Here is a 21820-nt window from a genome sequence, read left to right as displayed (position 1 = left end):
ATCACTGCCCTAGATACTTTACAACAGCCCTGGAAATCAGAGAAGATTTCTGTAGAGTTGTCAATGTTTTGTTGTTTGTTTGTTTGAATGAATGAATGAATGAATGAATGAGCAAAAGTGCAGAGTGATATAGTGGCTTGCTTCAAATCTCAAAGCCCAGGAAAAACACAGCTGAAAATGGAACCTTCTGGATAATAGGGAGAAGGAACATGCTAAGCAGACAGCATCCCTAGTCTAAAGGAAGGTGAATGCAACCATGGACTCTGCTGAGGGTGAAGGCCACAAAGCCTGGGCTGAGTTGCCTAGTCAATTGTCCACCACAGGCCTTGCTCTCTGCAGCCTGTCCAGCAGCTGGGAAGGAAAGAATGCTTGGTAATACATTTCCCAGCAGAACAGGCCAGGCCTAGTGGCTTATGTATCATATCAGCAGTGTCAGCCTGCTTACGACTGACAGAACCCACAAGTGCAGTCCAGCTCACCACTGAGCTCCCAAACGGGAGCTCTACATACATTTTCCAGATAGATGGCTGGAAAGAGAGGGGTCCTGAACAGTTCATCTTAGAGGAGAAAAATATAAGGACTCTTGATTTTTGTGTTGTTTTTGTTTTTAAACCAACCTCCAAGCAAACCTAATTCCCACATGTTTTTTTTTCCACAGAAACAAAAAGAAAAATGCAGTTTTTAAAAAATACAAGCACAGGACAGCTGCTGGTTTTTGAGTGGCCTTTTGCTAAGTGTTTTTAATAGTCTTGTTAAAACTTAGCATGTAAACAGCACTGCATTCTATGATTAGAGAGCAGGCTAATCTAACAAAATCAACCCTGTTTAAACGTCCCCTATTCTTAATAGTGACATCAAACAGAAAGCTAGAATCTTAAATATCCATAAACAAACAAAATGAAACACTCGGGATAATTCACTTTGAATGCATCTAGGAATCCAGGAATGGTTTTTCCTACAGAGATCTCTGGTGTGCAAGCTCAGAGCATGCCATCCTAAAGATTTGAGGGTTACCCAGAAACCCTCTCAAATGTTCTCCGTCTCCTGCTGCTCACCTAACTTAGTCCCAGTAAGAAGATTCAGGACTAAAGGGGCATCTTCCATGTCATGGGGGCTTCCTGTCCTGGGTGTCCTGGGAAGGTAAGCATGATTCAGGATGCTGGAGAGAAATTAAAACCAGATCAAGAACTAATTACCCCAAGCTGGAAAAGAAAGCAAAATAGGACAGATAGATGGTACCAATGTGCTTTCACTGTCCCCAGCTCACTGGAGACAGGACTGTGTGTGAGGCATGGTCATCCCACCTCAAGTGTCCAAAGATATAACTAAATGAACCCATGTTAAATATGCACATGGGCTACCTTTCCTAGCCTATTGAAAGTGGCCAAGTATTGCTGGGAAGGACTGGGTTGTTTCTGTCTGAAATCAACTCTGGTCAGCCCTATAACATCTGCATTTGCAATACTACCTGTAAGTAAACAAACATGTGAAGTCAAACTTTGAAACCCAAGCTTGCCTCCTTTTTCAGCTGCTCCCTACCCAGGGCCATGAAGAGGAACCCTGGAGAATACTGAGTGGGCTCTCCCCAGTTCTCAGCAGTTCCCAGAGTCCAGCGGATCTGACCCCTCCCCTCATAGAGCCATCCTTCTCCACGTTCTCCAGCACTCTTTTCCTGGCTTGTCACTGTTTCCACCCGGAAAGCTTTCTAGCGAGCAACAGACACAGGAAGGAGAAAAGCATTGTGGCCCTCCATTCTGGAGCCTACTCCATCTGACCTACTCACTCAAAGCGTAAGTGAAGCATTTTAACTGCTTACCTCGGCCTTGCCCTACATCATACTCAGGTGGACTCAGACTAACAGAACAGTTACTGCTTATTGTCTGCCAGAAATTGTGTGAGGTGAGTTAGATGTAGTCAGTTCAGTTGTAACATACAAGTCCCCCCAAAAAACCACCATGCTAGGCAAAATTGTGCAATAAAGCCCACAGGGAGCACAGGAGAACAGGAGTGAGGCAGCCCACTCAAAACCAAATTTAAAAGACAGAAATTGAAGAAAAATAGTGGCAGAGTTCCACACATGTTTAGTAGCTGATACATACTTGCTAAGATAAAGGTGGCACTCTGCCTTGAGAGCAACCTGAAACCTTCTTGCAAAGTGGGTATCAGAAAGGGGTGCGGGGGACAGCATGCAGTTAGTTTGAGCTGAAAGAGGGATGGTGACACCAGATATGGGCAGGTGTGGTACCCAGCACAGTTGGGGAGTGGAGGTGATGATAATGGGGGAGGTGGGGGTATCTGAGTTTCTAGGTGACTCACGTTGGTTGAGTTTACTTAATGTTCTTCAGATCCTTAATAAATGTGAAATTTATATCAGGAAACGCCCTGTTTCTGCAGGTTTGAAACATGTCATGGTAAAATAAATTAAATTAATATATTTTTAGCTCATTGAGCCTTATCAGCACTAGAAGTGCTAAACATTTCCTAGGAAGAGAAACTGAGGTAGAGAGAAGACTAAGATATCTCCGATGCCACATAGTTGCTAACAGGTCAGCTGCAAGGCAAACTGGAGCTGAGTCACAGGCCTTTCTCCACCATCTGAAAGACTGTTGTTAGCTGAGGTAGAAATGCTCATCCCCGGGGTGGGAAGCAGAGTAGATCCTGCCCTGACCCTAGGCCGATGAGAGAGTCTGTCTGTAGTGCTGTGCGGTCTCTTCCTCACACGGAAGAGCTATGTGTGGAAGGTAACTCAGCTTCCTACCAAACTTTTGCCGTCTGTCTCTTAACTCACAGCTTTGACCCGCAGCTTCTGAGACTTTTCTGATGCCAGATGATTTGCTTTTAGAGACCCCCTTTGAACGGTTTTTTACAAGATCTCTTCCTGGAAGCTAATGTCCCCAGTCTTTCACAAGGGAGAAGAAAACTTCTACTCCATAAAACAGTCACTGCACAGGGAAAGTCTGGCCAAGTTCTCCACAGCCCTCAGGATCAAATACGAGCCTGCACCACTCTCCCCAGAGAACCTGGCGAGCCCTGTCTCTGTTTTTTTCTTCCCCAGCACACTGCCCATGGCAGACACACTGGATCATGCACTGTCCCTTAGTGCTCCATGGCTTCTCACTCCCAGACTCTGACCTCGTGATTCCTCACTCCCTCGTTCCATTCCCCTCCCCCCCACACACGTTACACACATGTTAGATCACACCATTTCCATCTCCAGATCTCAGCCCTCATGTCCTTCTCCCCAGACGCCCTCTGGGCTTCTGTCCTCGGATCTAGACTCAATGCCCTTCCCTAGCTCTTGGTTCAAGGCCCCTCTCAGGTACTTCCCTAGCTCTCGTACGTTCCTACTGTGCTCACTAACTCACTTTACTGAAATCACTCTTCCAATTGCCCAGTTTCTGGGCATGTGGATGTGGGGACTGTGTCTGATAATGAATAAGGGAATAAACAGCATATTTCACGAGAGAACTTTGATGTGCAATGGCTCCTCTAGTCTGATCCACTTTATGGACCAGATGGAGAATCAAGCAAAGGAAGCAGCACAGTGAATGCACTGCCCCTGGTCCCATGGGACATTCTCTTATCAACTCAAGTTATAAAGACTATGGTGTTCTAATGCCTCAACACATGGTAATTACCAAATCAGAAACCCTGGGCCATGTGGAACTTATATTCTAAAGTATGGTAGATGAGCAATACATCCAATAAATGAAAAGATATACACTCTACATTATATCAGTTTAACAGAGGTGAAAACGAAAGAGAAGAAGGTTTATCTCCCTGAGATCATTTAATGAGAACAAAGACAGAGGTGAAGAAATAACCGATGCAGGTACCTGGGCTTTCAGGAGAAACGACAGTAAGTGCAAGGTGCTTCAGCAGAAGGAGGCCCAGAAGGTTCCAGAAGGAACCGTAAAGAGTTGTGTATACTGCTATGGAGAAGTGAGCCAGCCACACCTCTTATCTGGGAACGAGAGTCAACACAGCTAGCATCTCCTGCCTGCCTCTGTGCGTCAGAGGGAGTGACAAGCCACCAAGACACACTCACTGTCCTTGAAGGCCTTACAGTGTACCCAAGCTGCTTTTATTTTGCCAGGGTGGAATCACAAGCTCTGAAACACAGTGTGTTCTCTGGGAAGTTAATTCACTCCTTAATCTACCAGAAAACCATCCCTTGAAACTGCTGGTCAGACCTTCTACTGAATGAAGAAACAGGTGGAGAAAGCTGGTCTCATTGGGGCTTCCAAGGGACTAACCAAGAGTCATCTTCCACGTGTAAATGGTGCCCGCAGCCACATCACAAGGCCGGGGGTGAGCTGCGGCTTCTCGTCAAACATACGAAATTAACAGAAAATGGTTTTAGAATGTATTAGTGCTGGGGAAATGACGTCATAAAGACAAAGGCTTCCCTATTACTTAAAGTAATGAGAACAAAAACAAGAATTTATAAGCTTCCCAGCTCCGACCGAAATTTGCTGCACAGTATTTTTCTACATCTCTTTCTGCTTTGGAAAAACCACCACTAATTGCATTCACATTACACCATATCAACCCAACGTGGATTTCCGTCTCCCCCAAGACCACCAACAGTCTCAGGTTACAGCGACTTTATTAAATACTTTCCCCCCTGCTCTGTTTTATGCAAAAAAAAAAATACTAGAATGTTGTTACCTTTTGGAATAATTAACCAGATCGATGCCAGATAAGTAACATTTTAAGAAAATTTCCGACATAGAAATAAGAGGAGTGTGCACATTTTTTTTAAAAACTCACAAAATAATGAAGGATTTTTTTAAGAGTATATAGTTTATTGATGGCTGGGAGCCTGGAGCTAATGAAAAAAACATTTATGAGTTTGGTTTCCATGGCTCTCCTTTGGGTTTTCTGGGCACTGATACTTCTGGCTTACTCTAAGAAAGCGTGGAATCGGAGAACAGAGAGGACCTAGAGACCTGTTCAGCTTCATCCTGCTTACCACCCCACTGCCACCGGGGCTCAGCTTCCTGGCAAAAGGCAAGCAAGGCATGCTGGGTCATTTTTACAGTCACATTGCTTTTGACTCTGGAAGTGTTTCCAGCCTCAGTCTTCCAACCATGAGCTCTGTTCCTGGCACTTCAGAACATGAAAGCCAGTTTCCCGCCAACCGCATTGCCCCAGTAGAGCTGCATTGATACCCTAGCAGCTACCAACAGGAAGTTGGATACTTCCGCTCACAGAGTGCACCCCGGCCATGCTCTCCTCCTGACTGCCATCTCTTGGCCTCTAGAAATTCTTTTTGTAAGGACCCCTTCGGAGACCCACATGGTTCTTACTGATTATACGTCAGTCTAAGGAGGGAGAGGGCATGGTGAGGACCCGGAGGACTGAGAGATGCTCTGGTCTCACAGTCTTCGAGATTGCCATTGTTGCCTGCTGTTTCATTTCTCTACCGGTGGGGCTCTGGACCCCTTTGTGTCTGCCTGTCTTCTGGAGTGTACTCAGGAGGAAGCCGTGGCTACCATGCTGGGAGAAGAGTGAAGGCCGCTCCAAGGCACATTTGCTCCACAGAAGACTTCTTTAACCCGGAAGTTCAAACCTAACCTCCTGAACAGGAATTTTGACTGAAAATACAATGAAAACTGAACATTTCTTCCAGTTACAGGGTAAACATGGAATAGTCTCATGATAGAATACACTACTAAAAATTCAGTTTTGGTTCGGTCGGTATGGGTGCACATCTGTAATCCCAGCATTTAAAATGCTGAGGCAGGAGGACTATATTGAGTTCAAGGCTACCCTAGGCTACAAAGTTAGACCCCATCTTAAATGTAAATTAAAAAAAAACAAACAAACAAAAAAACAGTTTTCAAGGTCTATACTTAACTACTACATCGTGCTGTGAATTTCACTGGACAGTTTGACAGCAATGTGAACCTTGGTTATTTTTATTTTAGTTTACAGTTCAAAGGTACAATGCCATCACCACGCCCCCTCCTAGAACATGTTCCTCTATTAGGAACGTCCCAAAAGGTTCTCTGGTCCTTCCTCTTGCCCCTTCTGCTAGGTGTTTCAATTGGCTAGCAATGTAACCAGACACCTGTCACAATGTACCTGCAGTCTGTCTGTGTTGTAGCCCACAAAGTAGGTATCATACCCTACTACATGACTGTACCGTGCTTTGCTTATCAGCTCACAAGTGTTCCTGTTGCTGCTGCACTCTGCTTACTGTGAATATTATTGGCAACACAAATTGGACTTGGTCGATTACCTTTTTAAAAAAGAAAAAGAAAAAAAAAAGATAAAGTCGGGAGAAGATGGGGTGGATCTGGAAGGAGTTTGGGGGAAAGTAGAAAGCTAATATGCCCAAAATAGATGGTATGCATTTATAATATTTTTTAAATTAGTGCCTAAAATATTATATTTTTAAAAGAAACTGTCAAACTAAGAATAGGAAGAAAATGAAAATTAAGGGGACATCGGAAGGGAATGGAGCCTCCCACCCCCACCCTGAGGTCTAAATGGAGTCTCTCAGCAGCCAAGAGTCAAGCACTCTAGCACTTACTAACAAAATTCACTGCCAAGTTTACCTATGCACAGATAACATCCCTTCTCAAGGAAGAATGTTAAAACGGCAACGCGTCATGGTCAGGCCTAAGTGTGTGTGACCTTCCAGGATGGCATTACTCCTTTCCCGGATGCAAACTTGGAACTTTCTGGGACTCTCAGGAGCAAGAACTTTCAATATTGTAAAAGACTCTCCATAGTTCCCAGGCTCAGCCCTTATGATCTATGGTTTTAAGTTAGCGGCTGTAATCCTAGCCTGTGCATACCATGAAGGGCTCTATGGTCTCATGGTGGGGGCGGGGGGGGGGGGGTCTTTAACCACTCTTGGAGACATAACTTCAGAAGCCATCAAAATCCTACATTTGGCTATTGAGAAGATAATAATGACTCTTTTGGAAAGCCCCTATCCAAATCTCTTGGTGTGCCCTACCTTGTCCTGGCAGCCTATCTTTCTTTCTATTCACCTTGCTGACGGGCCCTAAAATTCCTTTTTTTGCAGCGAAGTCAAGAATCCTATCTTCCTCTGCGTAGCTATCACTGCAAAGAACCTGCTGGCTGCTACAGGGAACAGTATACCGCTGTGTGCAGTTGGTGGCCCACTGATGCTGACGAGCACTGCCCCCACAGTGCCCATAATATTTTATATTTCTTCCAGAAATGTATCACAGTTTGTGTCTCCAAATCCAACCCCAGCACACGGCACTGATAACTTGTTTTTAATTACAGATATTCTATGGATGTGTAGCAGTATCATCCTGTGGCTTCAGTTTACACTGGAATATTCAAAAAACAAGAAGAAATGCTTTCTATATGATGCCGAGACATAAGTCAAGTATCAACATTGCCTATACAGAATGATCTTATCATACATACATACACACATACATACATACATACGTACTACACAGGCAAGATTGAAAAGAATCACATTAAAATGTGGACCCAGGATATGAGTGTATCTTTCCTTTTTAAGATTTCACCTGTTAATTTTTTGGTATGATTGAGTATATAATAAAAATACATTCAGGAACTAACAGTAGTACCAAAACAGTAGACCTACATACACACTGAAGTCTTAGGGGTCAAACCCCAGCTGCCCTTGGTTCTGATTTCCCTTTATTATAAATTCTGGGTATTATTTGCAAACCACAGAGAGGCTTCTCTCTGTTTCTGAGACCCTACATCAACAGTCAGTAAAGGACAAACTGCAGCTCTGATGAGCTGTTTTCATATGATCTATAAGTCTAAGGACCATTTTTCATATTTATAACTGACTAAGAAGGTGAGCAAGACAACTAACATTCTGCGGGACCTGAAAGCTATGTGAGACTCACCTTTCAATCCTATAAGCATCTCCAGTAAACAAAATAGGCCAGTCTCGACCTCCATGGAGCATCTAGAGTACTCATGTGTCCCATATTTCTGTGTTTCCAATATCTACACACACAGTACTGGACAATAAGTAAAGCCCCCTACATTTGAAACTGATGGTCGACTTCTGAACCAAAAGATTCTGCCCAACAAGGTACCAAAAGTGCCTCTCTCTTGCCTCTACCTCTATCTCTCTTCTCTCTCCCTTTCCTCTCTGTCTCACCTCCCTCTCTGTCTCTCTCCCCATCTCTTACTCTGTCTCTCTGTCTCTCTGTCTCTGTATCCCTCCCTCTCTCTTTTTCTCTCTCCATCTCCATCTCTCTTCCTCCCTCTGTCTCCCTCTTACTGTATACGTGTCTGTGTGTGTGTCTGTGTGTGCCTCTGTGTATGTGCCTCTGTTTGTATGTTTCTGTGTGTGTCTGTGTGTGTGCATGTGCGTGTGCTGTGCGTCTTTGTGTCTGTCTGTCATGTGCTCACATTCATGCATATGCATCTGAGCAGGTAGGTGGTCCATGTGCTTCTGATACACATCACGTGAGAGCCAGACAAGCAAGTGGTATCTTCTCTATCAATTTCTACCTTACTTTTGAGACAGGGTCTTCCAGTGCAAGCTGGAGATGATCAGTGAGTTACAGCGAGCCTCTCTGCCTGCATTGCATGCCCAGTGCTGGAGTTATAGACACACCATTGTGCTCAGCTTTTTTCACATGGATGCTAGAGACTTCAACTCAGCCCTCAGATCTAAGCAGTAGGCTCTTACTGACTGAGCCATGTCTCCTGGCCCCACAGAATGATTTTATATTTACATACACAAAAAAATATTGATGCTAAACATGGTTTTCCCTCTCAACTCTCTATGATACAAAGTGGCTAAACCTGGGATACTAAGGCCCAGCCTGAGAGCACAGGGTCCTAGGGCTACTCTGAGGCAGCCTCTAAGCCTCTCAGGAGAGGGAAAGCTGTCAGACAGTATTTCATGACCAGCTTGGCTTAAGTTACTTGGACCAGCTGGGGACTTTCCTTAAGCTACATTTTCCTCTGGCCAAAATCATCCTGGCTAAAGCTGCCTGTTAAGTGTCATACTGCAGAGAAGTGGGTCTTTCTGTTTTCCTCATAACTCCAGGTACTGCCTCTTTGGTCAAGGGAAACCCACAGACCTGGGGTTCAGCTTATGTAATAAGTGGCTCCCCACTGAGTTAAGCCACTAAGAGAGATGCACTCAGTTTCAGAAGACGGATTTCTCCTTTCGAGCCAGAGTTGTTCCCTATAGTTCAAAACTCAAAATAAGTGCACACAGATATTTCAGTCCCCTGCTGTCCTGAGTCATGAACACATAGACTCACTAGGCTATTTTTCAAATATAGCAGTGAAAAGCCTGCAGTTTCCAATGGATACCAGCTATACGAACTGTACAATCATGTGAGGGGCCTTTGTAACCCTTCTTGGTAGCTAGAAGTCACCTACCACCAACCAACTTGGTAGGCAGGAGTCACTAAGAACCAAAAAAATGGTTATGAGACCCCTGTACTCATCTGCAGGGGGTCTTACCACCAGAATTCTTTCCTGGGGTAAACTTGGGAGAAACAGAACCTGCCTTCTTGGTGTGCATGGATCAAAAGAGAAGAAGTCTTACACTTAGCAAGGTTAAACCTAAGAATTATGCAGAGCACCTTGTTTTAACCCAGGCATAATGGAAGTACTTACTCCACGGTCAAGCCAGTGTTTCTTCCCCTGGCATTCTCTCAAAGAGGTGGAGAATGAGCACAAAGAAGTCTGTCCTCTTGCTGGCTCCTTGGGTGTGCTCATAGAGCGCCAGCTAGAGATGCCAGTGAGTGAAAGAGCTTACTGCAGGCTGGAGGAAGGGCCTGGTGCCAGAGGGCTACATTCCAGACCCATCTCCTCTAAGTGCTAGCTGCACCACCTCAGGTGAGTTACCACCTCCCCTCCTATTCTCCTTTTGTATCTATACCGAGACCACAAAAACAATGCCCACCTTACAACAAAGGTGGGCTGTACAGATCCCATAAGGAAATAGTTATAAAGTCCCAACACTTCAGTCTGAGTAGAGGTTGCTTCTAGGCATCCATCTGACCTGTGGAACAACACCCCATCAACTCCTGGAATATGTTAGCTTCGAAATCCACGTGTTCCCCAAAGACAAGAGAACCACCTCCCAAGAATGTAAAATTCACATAACATGTAATCCATACATGACAGAATGAGAAAAGAGAGAAGGTAAAACTCAGCCTTTAGGTGCTCGCCTAGGATTTCAGTTCTTTGGAACAATTTCCTCTTCCTAACCTCCCTAAGGTCCTCCATATGCTAAAAGCAAAGCAAGTGGCAACCAAAGTCCGTGGGATTGCAGCCTCAGTTGTCATACTCCATCTTACTGAGCACTGGTACAAAGGCCGAGAGGTTTCACTAAAGAGGCAAATGGGATAATCCCACCAGACTTCAAGGAGGAAGGGAGCAGAGAGAACCATCTACTGCATGGCGAGCCTTATAGAGACCAGCAGACACTACAATGGCTTCAGACACATCACTCAGGCCATCAATTCCATCCTTGTGTCTTCACCCCCAACTTGGGCTTCTGCCACTCTTGAAGCCTTGCCAATTATATTTTACCAAACAAGTTGGAATGTTTTGCTTATTCAAGTAACTGCCCATGTTTTGCTAAGAGCCAGGATTGTTGTTTCAGCCATGCTTCCTAACATCTCATAATAATTTCTGTAGAATACCTTCAGAACTGGATTGTTTTCTATATGCCTTCCTCAATTTTCCCATATCATTCCTATACCAAGTATGTTGTATTGACAACTGCTGGGTTAAATATTGAAGCATAACTATGGACCAAATGTGAATTTAATCTCCACAGTTATGCTATGAGGCAGATACTAATGACAGCATTTTACCATGACAACTTGAAGACCAAGGAGTCCAAATTATACAGCTAGCAAGTGACAGTTGTGAGATGAGAGCTTTGCTTGAATTCCCCAGCACATTTCCCTCATCCAATCACCCACTCATAAGCAACAGATTGGCCCTGTCTCTCCTGCCTGTCCATGGCAGAGCCTTCTCCTCTGCTGCGCAGCCTTTCACAGGGCATACATTCTCTCTATCCCCCTCATCTCAACATTTACTGACCCAAGGAGGCCCAGTGTTTAAGAAACTGGGAAAGGCTGGGGACCAGGTGTGGTCCAGTTAGTAAACTGCTCTCTTTGCAAGCAAGAGAACCGGAGCTCAATCTCCAGCACCCATGTAATACAAGTCAGGTCTAGAGGCGTGCATCTGACATCCCAGAGCTGGGAAGGAACCCTGAGCTCACTGGGCAGCCAGCCAAGCCTAGCTAGCTCCAGAAAGACCTTGTCTCCAAGGAGGTGACTGTGTTCCTAAGGAGACATCCAAAGACAGATATCCTCTGGCCTCCACAACCATAAGCACATGTACATGTGCAACTGAACACACACACATACATGTAAAATAACTAATACTACACAAACAATGAAGTAGATTCAAGAACCACCAGCAATTTTTTATCCCATAAAGGAAAAAGTACATGTTTGCTGGTCTAAGGTAACACAGGAATTAACTACTGACTGGCTCACTTTGCTCTCTATAAATTGGAATTTTCAAAAGATACAGGAGATAAATTAATGCAGAAGTTAGCGCTGGTGTGTTGTGGAGAAGAGGAGGATGGGTTAGACCTTGTGTATTCATCCTCAGCATCACCACCACTTGCACAACAGAAGTGGGAAGATATAAAGGTTTGGAACTCCACCTTGACCTGAGGGCGCCTTCTTCTTTTTTGGAGAAAATGACTATGAAACACAGCCCCACCTTTTTATGAATGAATTCCAGTTTGTCTGTTGCCATGAATAAAAGAGCCAGAGGGACTGGAGCGATGGTCCTGAGGAGCCCGGGTACAGTTGGGGACTAAACAGAACACAAACAGAACAAGCTCAATGGAGGTGGAAGGAGTAGGCAGATGTTCACCATTGAGTGAACATCTCAGCCTTTCATCTGGGACACTTTTCACAACACATTCATAGTGGGGAGATACATATCTCTATGCTAATTCCAAAAATCAGGGAAAGGCCCCTGCTAAAAAAAAAAAAAGATAGGGCTGCTGTAGAAAGAAACATCTAGAAAGAATCCTCCAGATTGGGATTATACAGAATTTCAACCTTTCCACCATTTCCTCAAGACACTCAAAACTCCAAACTCTACCCCAGAACCCTACTAAGTGCAGACATGACATCTGGAAAGAGTAAGACCTTTCTACGTAGTAGAACGGAGTTCCTACTCAAGTTCAGATGATCAACGATGGGGGCCGCCCCTTTTGCACTTCAGCAAAGTCACCCCCAAAATGTCAAGAGCACGTGTCTCACAGGGATATTCTGAAGACTCATCACACCACACACAGAGACTTAGTCAGCGTCTTTCAGCACAGAAACGTCATTCTCCGCAGGCGGCTCCGGGAGACACTACACTTCTCACCTTGACTCTGTAGCAGGAAGGGGGATCCCATAAGCCAAACTTCCCAGAGGAAGGAAGTCCCAAGAGAAAAGAGGCACAGGGCCACACATTAGGACATATGAGAAATCAGCCAGTCTCAGCTCCCAAAGCTCTCCCAGAGTCAAGAGAAAAATAACCCAAACAAATGAAATGGAGACAAGAGAGCGGAGTTCTGCCCTCCTGCTAACCCTTCTCTCCCACAGTTCCTGCTTTTTGGTTTTGATTAGAAAGCTCTTCTGTAGCTCCATGCCCTTTGCAGTCCCTCAAGCCCCGTCCCAAACAGGGATGGCCTCTTATTAAAGACAATCGCGCTTTAATCTATGTACCAGAGCTGGCTAATGATACTATACTGGGGTTTGGTCCCTTGCCAAGGAGAAAACAGTGCCAATATTTGCAGACTTCCAACAGGAAATTAAATAACTGCCCTGCTGGAAATATGAACCAATTTACAGTGGTCAAACCTGAATCTTCCAAAACACTGGCATGGTGTGTGTGCACGCAGCACTTAGGGACATTAGAAGGAGACAGAGGGAGTAGAAGAAAGCTCCACACGTATCTTCAAGACAGACCTAAAAAGCTGTCCTTTCTCCTCTCTGCGCTCAGTTCATCCTTCTTGTGGACTGAGACAGTGGGGTGTTTACAACAAGCTGGCCTGAGAAAGCACCACTGAAACCTCAGGCTGAAACAGCATCACAGCCACAAATCCAACAGTACAGGCAGGCCGGAAATGCAAAACTCTACTTTCTCCCGGAAGACCCAACCGGAGTTCTACAGGCTCCATTATGAAATGCGTATTTAGAAGCATTTCATAATGCTTAGGCTAAAGCTTCCCTTTTGCATCTATGATGTTTTGAAAATGTTCTTGTTGGTGCTTCTCTTTGGCTTACTCCCCTGGTAGCACTCAGACCCAGCACCCAACATAGTACCTGGCACACAATTAGCACTCAGTAAAGGCCGCTCCTTCTCTTTCATTATAATCACCATCTGCTGGGTAACAATAGGTGCGCAGGGCATCAGGCAGACCCTTCCAGAATGCCAGCCGGATGAGTCACAACCCTGCCAACCTCACAGATCTGTCACATACAACAACAAAGGAAACGCCTGTGGACTGAGCATCTGAGATATATGAGGCGGCATGCAAGGAGTGACTCCTCCCTTGTCAAATGCAATGGTCACCATAAGCATTCACTCCGAATCTCATCCTGCAAATGAAGATGCAAGGCCACAGGGAGACTTACCAACTTTAGATATACAGAGGCAGCCCTGAGCCAGTCTCCAGGGACTACTGTAGGTATACATCTTCAGCCTGACATCATCGTGGACAAAGAAAATGAAGTTACAGAAACCCATGTTAATGAAACCATGCAACCCCTTTCCATAGACCACACCTCCGGAACCCAGCAGGAGTTCTGCTCTCTTTCGGGGCCAGTTGGGAGGGCACCTGTCTAGATGACTGTGTGTGAGCTAGCTCGTGAGGTGGGTTCTCTAGTGGCAGGCAACTGTCCCCAGCACAGACCTTGAGCTGTTGGCCAAATAGATAATATGGCTCAGCCCATGGCCAGATTCCAAGAAAGGTTGTCTGTGGGTCTCACACAACCCCCCGAATAAAGACTCCATCTCCTTTGTTTCCAACCACAGATGCCCTGGCATCTCTCACCCGGTCAGATGACAGTACCATTTTCCCCAAGTCCCTGAGGCTTCAGTAGAGAGAGCTCCAGAAAAACTATTCCAAATGGGCAATCCCCATTTCACACGGATCTGTCAGGGACTGGACCTGGGAAATTATCATTCACAGCGGCTCTCCCGGGTACCTCAGGGCTCACACGGAAGAGGAATCCTTGAGATGAGATGTCTTAATTCACCTGCATCGAGGAATCCTTGAGATGAGATGTCCTAATTCACCTGCATCGACAGTCAACCTCAAGCAGATCCACCAATCAACACGAGGAAAAGTCACCAAAGGTGCCTTTCCCACTGGAAAATTCATTCGCTCATGGAGCTATGCTTTGAAAGGAAATGTGTTGCTATTGAAATGTTGTTAGTATTATTATTCATTTTTGCCTGTACATAAAGTTGTATATTATAGATCAGCATGCTCTGGTTTTCTTTCGTGAGTATTTAAGAAGGAAAATTCAGGTTGGAGAAGTGGCTGAGCGGTTGGGAGCACTAACTGCTTTTCCGGAGGTCCTGAGTTCAGCTCCCAGCAACCACAGGGTGGCTCATGACCTTCTGTAATGAGATCTGATGCCCTCTTCTGGTGTGTCTGAAGACAGTATACTCCTATACTTAAAATAAATAAATAAATATATTTTTTAAAAGGAGGAAAATGCAAACCTGAGTTCACAGTGTAGTCAATTTACAACAGTTATGTGTACTCCCTTAATATAAAATTACAGGTCATTACTCAAAAAATAAAGTGACATACATCCCCTCAAAAAAAACGGCAAAATTGCTTATCCCCCAAAATACATAATATTTGAAGATATAATGCCCACAGATTAGCATAATTACTGGTAACCTTCTGCCTCTGCCGTTCTCCACATCCAAGAAGCCTCTGCCATCAGGAGACTCACCAACATGATTAAAATGTGAGCAAAGCATGTTTCTCCCACAGAGCAACCTGGAAGAACGCTGGCTTCCGAGGACCAGGTGGTCTCAAATTAGCCAAAAAAACCAACTGTGAATCAGAGAGCACTTGGAGCGCAAAGAGGCCAGTAATGATATCCCAGAGCTTGGGGCTTTTGTCCAAAGAAGATCAAAGCCGTAGGAAAGAACGAATTAAGTTCTGAGAGGGGAAGGGCATGCAGGGACAGGAACTGGGCGAAGGGGTCCACACTCCTAGCCCAGGGGGCACATTCCAGCAAAAGGCAGAAGTCATGAGAGGCCGGGGAAAGGTCGGACCCAATCCCTCAGTAGCCCAAAGGGCTGACAACACAGGCAACCAATCAACAGAGTAGGAGAAAAAGGCGGAGAACCTGTCTGAAGTTGTCACATTGGTCTGAAGTAGGTGCGGGACTTGCTTTCCGGTCCTGTTGCCCAGAGGTACACAGGGTGCCTAGGTCCATCTGGGACTCCAGGCCAAATTCCTCTAGGTGAGTGTTTCTGCCCCAGGCCTGCTCCAGGCAGTTTCCCAGCTGCTGCCCAGAACACCAGAGCTGAAATGTTCTCTAAACAATTTAGTTGCTGCTGAATCAGCTTTTTAAAGCAGCACACAAAACACCAGGTAGGGAAGTATATGTTCCCTTCCCACTCAAGCACACTCCGTAGGCCTCCTGTCATTACCAGCTGGCATGGGAGGGAGGGAAATCGGCCTTTACTTGCATTTTTCTACCACAAACGATATTGCCAAGCAAATGAAAATTCTCCACGTCCTTAAAACTCACCTGGCCTTAGGGTTATTGTTGCTATGATAAAACACTACGACTAAAAACATCTCCTGGGGGAAAAGGTGTATTTCACTCACATTCCAGGAAACAGTCTATCCCTGAGAGAAGTCAGGGCAGGAATTCAAACAGGGCAGGAACCTGGAGGCAGGAGCTGACACAGAAGTCATGGCGGGGTGCTGCTTACTGGCTTGCTCTTCACAGATTACTCAGTGGGCTTTCTTTTAGAAGCTGGGACCACCAACCCAGGGAAAACACCCCACACACACTGAGCCAGGACCTTCCCCACTAAACCCTGACTAAGAAACCCCTCCTCAGCCAGATCTTCTGGAGACACTTTCTCAGCTGAGCTTCCCTCCTTTCAGATGAGTCCAGCTTGTTTCAAGGTGGCGTAAGCTAACCAGCGCATCACCAGGGAAGAGAGATATAGACTCCTTCATTTAGCTTTGCCCACAGAATGACTGAGCCGAGTCCTTCTTCAATCCTGGGCCTTCTAAATGTCTCAGTGCAAGCCCAACAATCTGAGTTCAACCCTTGGAACCCAGATAGGTGAAGGAGAGAACCGTCTAATGTAAGTTGTCCTCTGGGCTCTTTATATACCCAACACACACACACACACACACACACAGAAAGACAGAGATAGAAAGACAGGGAGAAAGAGACAGAGAGACAAGGAGAAAGAGATAGAGAGAAAGAGACTGAGAATACATAAATGTATATTTTTAAGTTTTAAAGTAATCCTTGTTTGACATATCTTTATTTTGAGACACTTCCCAAAATTAGTATCTTCCTCTCTAATTAAAAGGGGAATGGCAGGTAACACCTACCAGCAGTCAGAGGCCAGACATCAGAGGCAGCTTCTGAGTTTAATCTCTTACCAGCTGTGTGACCTCAGCTAGTAACTTAGCCTCTCTGAGCTCAACCCCTTCGTCTATAAAATAGGACCATTTCTACCTCACTGTGGGGGGCAACAAGAACTAAGTGGGGCAATAAAAATAAAAGTCTTGATAGAGTGCTTGACACATAAAACTTAACAGTTAGCAGTAATATTTTAATAGCATTTGTTATATAGGAAGTAACCCTCATAAACACTGCCCAGTTCCTAAGTGCCACTGCTCTTGTTTTAGTTAAGGAGAAACTGAGCTGGGGGGTGGAGCTCAGAGCTGGGGGTGGAGCTCAGAGCTGGGGGTGGAGCTCAGAGCTGGGGGTGGAGCTCAGAGCTGGGGGTGGAGCACAGTTGGTAGAGAACTTGCCTGGCATACAGGAAGCTCTGGATTCAATCCCCAGAAATAGATGAGCTGAGCCTACAATTTCAGCACCCAGGAAGTGGAGACAGAACACTCGGAAGTTCAGGATCTTTCTCTGCTACATAGTGAGTTCAGGGCCAGCTTGGGCTACATGAGACTCTGTCTTAAATAAACAAAAACTAGGATTGGAAATCAGTTATCAAATTACAAGATTTCTGTCCAGTCGTTCATTGATCCATTCTGTCACTAATTCATTTATCCACACATCTACCCAAAGCTTATTGAGCATCTCTAATTCTACCCCTCTTAGAATTGGCAAAATGTTTCCATAAAGACCCAGAAACAAGAATTCTAGCCATCACAAGCTGACAGTGTCTATGCTTACTGCTTAACTCTGTCATTTAGCATGAAAACTGCTATAGATAAGGTGTAAATGAATACATGCGGGCACGGTCCAATAAAGATTTACTGGGGTTACATGGCTAGCTCAGTAGTTAAAGTCACCTCCTGCTCTCCCAAAGGAGCCGCGCCCGCCAGCTCACAACCACCTGTAACTCCAGTTCCAGGGAAAGCCAACACCTCTCACCTCCAAAGGTGCCTGCATTCATGTATACAAGCCCTAACCCCCAACCCCACAGACAGACAGACACACAAATAAATTATAACCTAAAAAAATTAACAAGTACCCCACCAGATTTGATGTGCAAGTCTTAGTTTAAAATAGAATTTTACTTTCCCCAAGACATTTTTAGCTGTCCAAATTAATCCCAGTCTGGAGCTGAAGAGGCAGACACTGTGAAAGGCAGCAGTGGCTTCCCCACAGGCACTGCCTGAGTCACCTGGCCTTCTCTAGACTGTGTCCTTCAGAAAGTGCTGAGAGAACCCAAACAGACCAGGCAGGCAAGGAGAGCCTCAGCTTGTGTCAGCATAGGGAACCTTTGGTCTCCAGAGCCTTCCCTGGAAGTGAAGCAAAGACCAAGGGAAAATTAATGCCATCTAGGGTCCCTTTATCTGTGACTCAAAGGAGCCAAAGCCAAGCCTCCAGGGCAGGTCCTCCCCCTCCCCCCACTCTACTCTCCCTTTCCAGAAAAGACAATGACTGATTCAGGGAGGAGACCCTGTAAGACCTAGCAAAGGTAGCCTCTGCCCCCAGAAGCAAGTGAGATTTGAATAGTCTCTTGACCAAGTTACTCCTCCAAAGGGACACAAACTCTTGATTTCAAAAGTAGTCTACACAGCTGGGCCAATTTCTTATAATTAGTCATCTATTTTCCCACCCTAGGAACACTGATCATTAACTACTTTCTCTTCTATCACAGGCAGAGGCTCTGCTGCTCTCCAGTCCTCTGAGGGCTTTTCAGACCCCGCCTGGCTGTCCCAGCTGTATAAGGGCATTTGCCTCTTCCCACAGCTGCCAACCACTTAAGGAAAAGGAGGCCAGAAATCTCAAAGGTAATTGGATGCACGCAGAATCTTCTTTTTTCCCATTCTCCCTTCCCCACACTCACCGAAGTTAAAAGAAATTATCTATTAACTCCAATCCCAGCACTGTCTACAGCTGGCTCTCAGCCCCACCTGTCCCATCCAAGGTCAATTACAGAGCTCACTTCAGTCAGGTCTCTGACCCTTCAGCAAGAGCAGAGAGGAGTCAGATAGCATGGAAGCCCTTGTGTTCACACGCAGGAGTTCTGACCTCTTCTTCTTCTTCTCCTTCTTCTTCTTCTTCTTCTTCTTCTTCTTCTTCTTCTTCTTCTTCTTCTTCTTCTTCTTCTTCTTCTTCTTCTTCTTCTTCTTAACATAAGTAGTTATTGTCCACAAAGATATCATTTAATTCATAAAAGATGAGGGTTAGATTCTCTAGATTGATATCATATTTATGGTCTGGAGCAGTGGCTTTCAACCTTCCTAATGCTGTGACCCTCTAACACTGTTCCTCGTGTTGTGGTGACTCCCCCAACCATAAAATTATTTCATTGTTATTTCATTACTGTAATGTTGGTACCCTTATGAATTGTAATGCAAATATCTAACATTGAGGACATCTGTTATGTGACTCCTGCGAAAGAGTCCTTCGACCTCTTAAAGGGTCATGGCCCACAGAATCTAGAGATTTCCAGAATACCCTACATAAGCCCTCAACACCCTTCTCCATGGGGAGGAACTCCCTTGCCCTCCAGCAGGTGCATCCCTCTACATGATAGGCACTTTCCTTCTCTTCCTCCTGGTGGTTACCATTAGGAGTCCTCAATATTTAGCCAGACTGCTATCTTTCTTGTAAGTCTTTCTCTCATGTCATCTCAGTGTCTTCTCTAAAACCAAATGCTTTACTCCACTGGTATAGGAATATTCTGGCCTGACGTATGTCCTCAGGTCCCCTCAAAGACTAGAGCTGAGTACTCTCAGTCCCAGAACTCAGCACTGGATCTGGCTATATCCTAAAGGCATGAAATGACACACTACCGCTTCTGTGGAACCCCTCTACTGGGCAGAAGAGCCTACAAGAAAGGCTTCCAAAAGGGACAGAAAAGAAGGCTGTAGCCATGTCCCTCCTCTGGCCACTCTCCAAGAACCAACATTCTTCCCCCAAATCAGGCCAAAGGCTTTGTGACCAAACCCATTCACCTATAAAATGAGCACATGCGTTAAATTCTCAAAATGGGTCTCTTGTTTCTTAATTGAATACATTTGTCATGAACTATGCAGTGACTTGCCTTCCCTTGCAGAAAACATGGCCTCTCAACCGCATGAACCTGGGCAGCCTGCTTTGTTGAGCTAAAATTTTGGAGTTGGTGATTTCAGATACTGATGAGGTGGGCTTTTGCTTGCTTGTTTGTTTTGTTTTGTTCTTATAAAGTTTTTTCTGATAAAATAAGCTAAATAACCCTGAGTCCAGGCTATTTTCTTTGTCAGCATCTCAGATTGCTTTCTATGGCCTTCTTGTGTGCCTTGCTTTAAAGGGAACTCAACAACTAAAATGCTACATGAGCACAGTACTCATGACTTGAGAAAAGTAGAGAATTATTCTGGTTTATAAAAATTTCCATACAAAGATATTTGTAAGATCCCATACATCTGCCACCTGCATGTTATATGTGTGCCGAAGGCCAATGGTCTTTCTTTAGACTCCTTTCTTAGGAAACTTGCCCTTCCCATGATGCTAGGCTGAAATTGGCCTCAAGTTCTCCAATGTGTCCTCCACAGATACAGATAGGGACAGTGCCCCAACTCTATTTTTCTTGGCAAGTTTGAGAGCAATGCGCACAAAATACGTACGTTGTTGAGCAAGCCTTCAGAGCCACTTTTGTGGATTCTCTTTAGCAATGAACCTCTTGTCACTCACTCCTCTCTCCCTAGCAATGGCAGAGAACTCATTATGGATCCCCAGTATCTGAGCTGACTATCATACAATGGTACTAATAAGCATCCACTGATGGTATCTCCATCAGGGTAAAAGGTCAAGTCATCTACCAGCTTCAGAGTGGATCCCATCTTGAATTGGCTATGGCCCTAGGCAAGAACTTAAGACACTGAAGTAGCAGGTGGTGTTAGCATCAACATCCTTTATCATGATAAGGCATCTAACCACAGGTACCTTCTGATAATAATTATCTCCGTTAATTTTGAAAACATCTTGTCTTGACTGGAGAGATGGCTTAGCAGAAAAGATGAGAAGAAAAAGAAAGAGAGTGGGGAACATGCAGAGAACCATAATTTGACAATACCAAGGAGAAAGCCCAGGAGCTGCCTTTGCCAGAGCTCTGTAGGCCAGAAGCTGTGCTGATCACTGGGGCTTGAGATAACTGTATCTCTGTTGCTCTCCTCATGAAGCTCAAAGACATTACAATAGACTGGAAAGTGTCTCTGTACTCTTTCCAGTTAGCAAATGTCTATCTGTGCCAATCAGCTGCTACTATAAATATCCCCTAAACACCTCAGTCAGCAGCAATGGCTGGTACTGAACTGAGAATTGAGAAATGACCATGGGTATAGCACCATCCCTGCCCTCAAGAGTGTGCCATCCAGAAACAGAGAAGAAACAGACCTTCTCCATGGAGAAACAGAGCTCAGAAAATATGAAGTCCACTACCAGTGAGGGAAGCTCTGCAGAGCCTGGGACTGCCAAAGTGGCTCTGCCTGGGGAAGGAGAGTGCTCGGTCAGCAGGACAGATATAAGCAAGATGTTGGGTAAGCTGAGGCCATGCAATCTAGAAGCTTGATTGACCGCAAGTCCAGCTACTGTAGAGGCCTGGCTCATACACTTGACCTGACACTAGACCTCAGTATTCCTAAGACAAGCAGCACCTCACTTTACTACCCGTCCTGAGTTGGGTTGCAGCAATCTCCCCAAGGAGGCAAAAGGACAGAGCTTAGCAGCAGGTTGCCATGGAGAACAACCATCTGTCTTGGCTGGCTCGGACTTTCATTCCTGTCTTGAGATCAGATGCTCTCAGAAGGCTCTCCAGCAGAAAGATTTGGAGAGTCTAAATTGAACAGGAAGTCAGATCCCACCTGGAAAAGAGCACCTTGGACAAAAGGAGGAAGAAACTATTTACTCAATAAAGGACCTGACATATACTAGGCCCTGAATCGAGAGCCGTTACTGTCATTTTATATTGTCACCTTTGTTTCTCTACTTCCCATCTTAAGGCACAGCAACCTTGAAGGGGCTTATCACAGCGATCAGAGTTGGAGCTACTAATCTAGGAAACACAAAACAGAACTGCACACAAGGTAAGAAGAGTACCTCCGACAAAAATTTAC

At 45.1% G+C, this 21820-nt stretch overlaps 1 protein-coding gene and 1 long non-coding RNA gene across 3 annotated transcripts in view; both read right to left on the bottom strand.

Moving 5' to 3' along the window:
* Nucleotides 1-21820, bottom strand: part of Ror1 (receptor tyrosine kinase-like orphan receptor 1) — a 349016-nt gene that overhangs the window by 302599 nt on the left and 24597 nt on the right. The window lies entirely within an intron of this gene.
* The window catches only part of Gm12701, a 33699-nt gene that overhangs the window by 11118 nt on the left and 761 nt on the right, over nucleotides 1-21820 (bottom strand). The window contains exon 2 of the long non-coding RNA XR_867957.2: nucleotides 1-21820. This exon is cut by the window's left edge and continues 11118 nt beyond it. This is a non-coding gene — a long non-coding RNA (predicted gene 12701).

This window comes from Mus musculus, chromosome 4, assembly GCF_000001635.26.
Source record: "Mus musculus strain C57BL/6J chromosome 4, GRCm38.p6 C57BL/6J".
Classification (NCBI taxonomy): Eukaryota; Metazoa; Chordata; class Mammalia; order Rodentia; family Muridae; genus Mus; species Mus musculus.
Note: the sequence above shows the minus strand (reverse complement) of the source record. Positions and strands in the feature narration are given on the sequence as shown.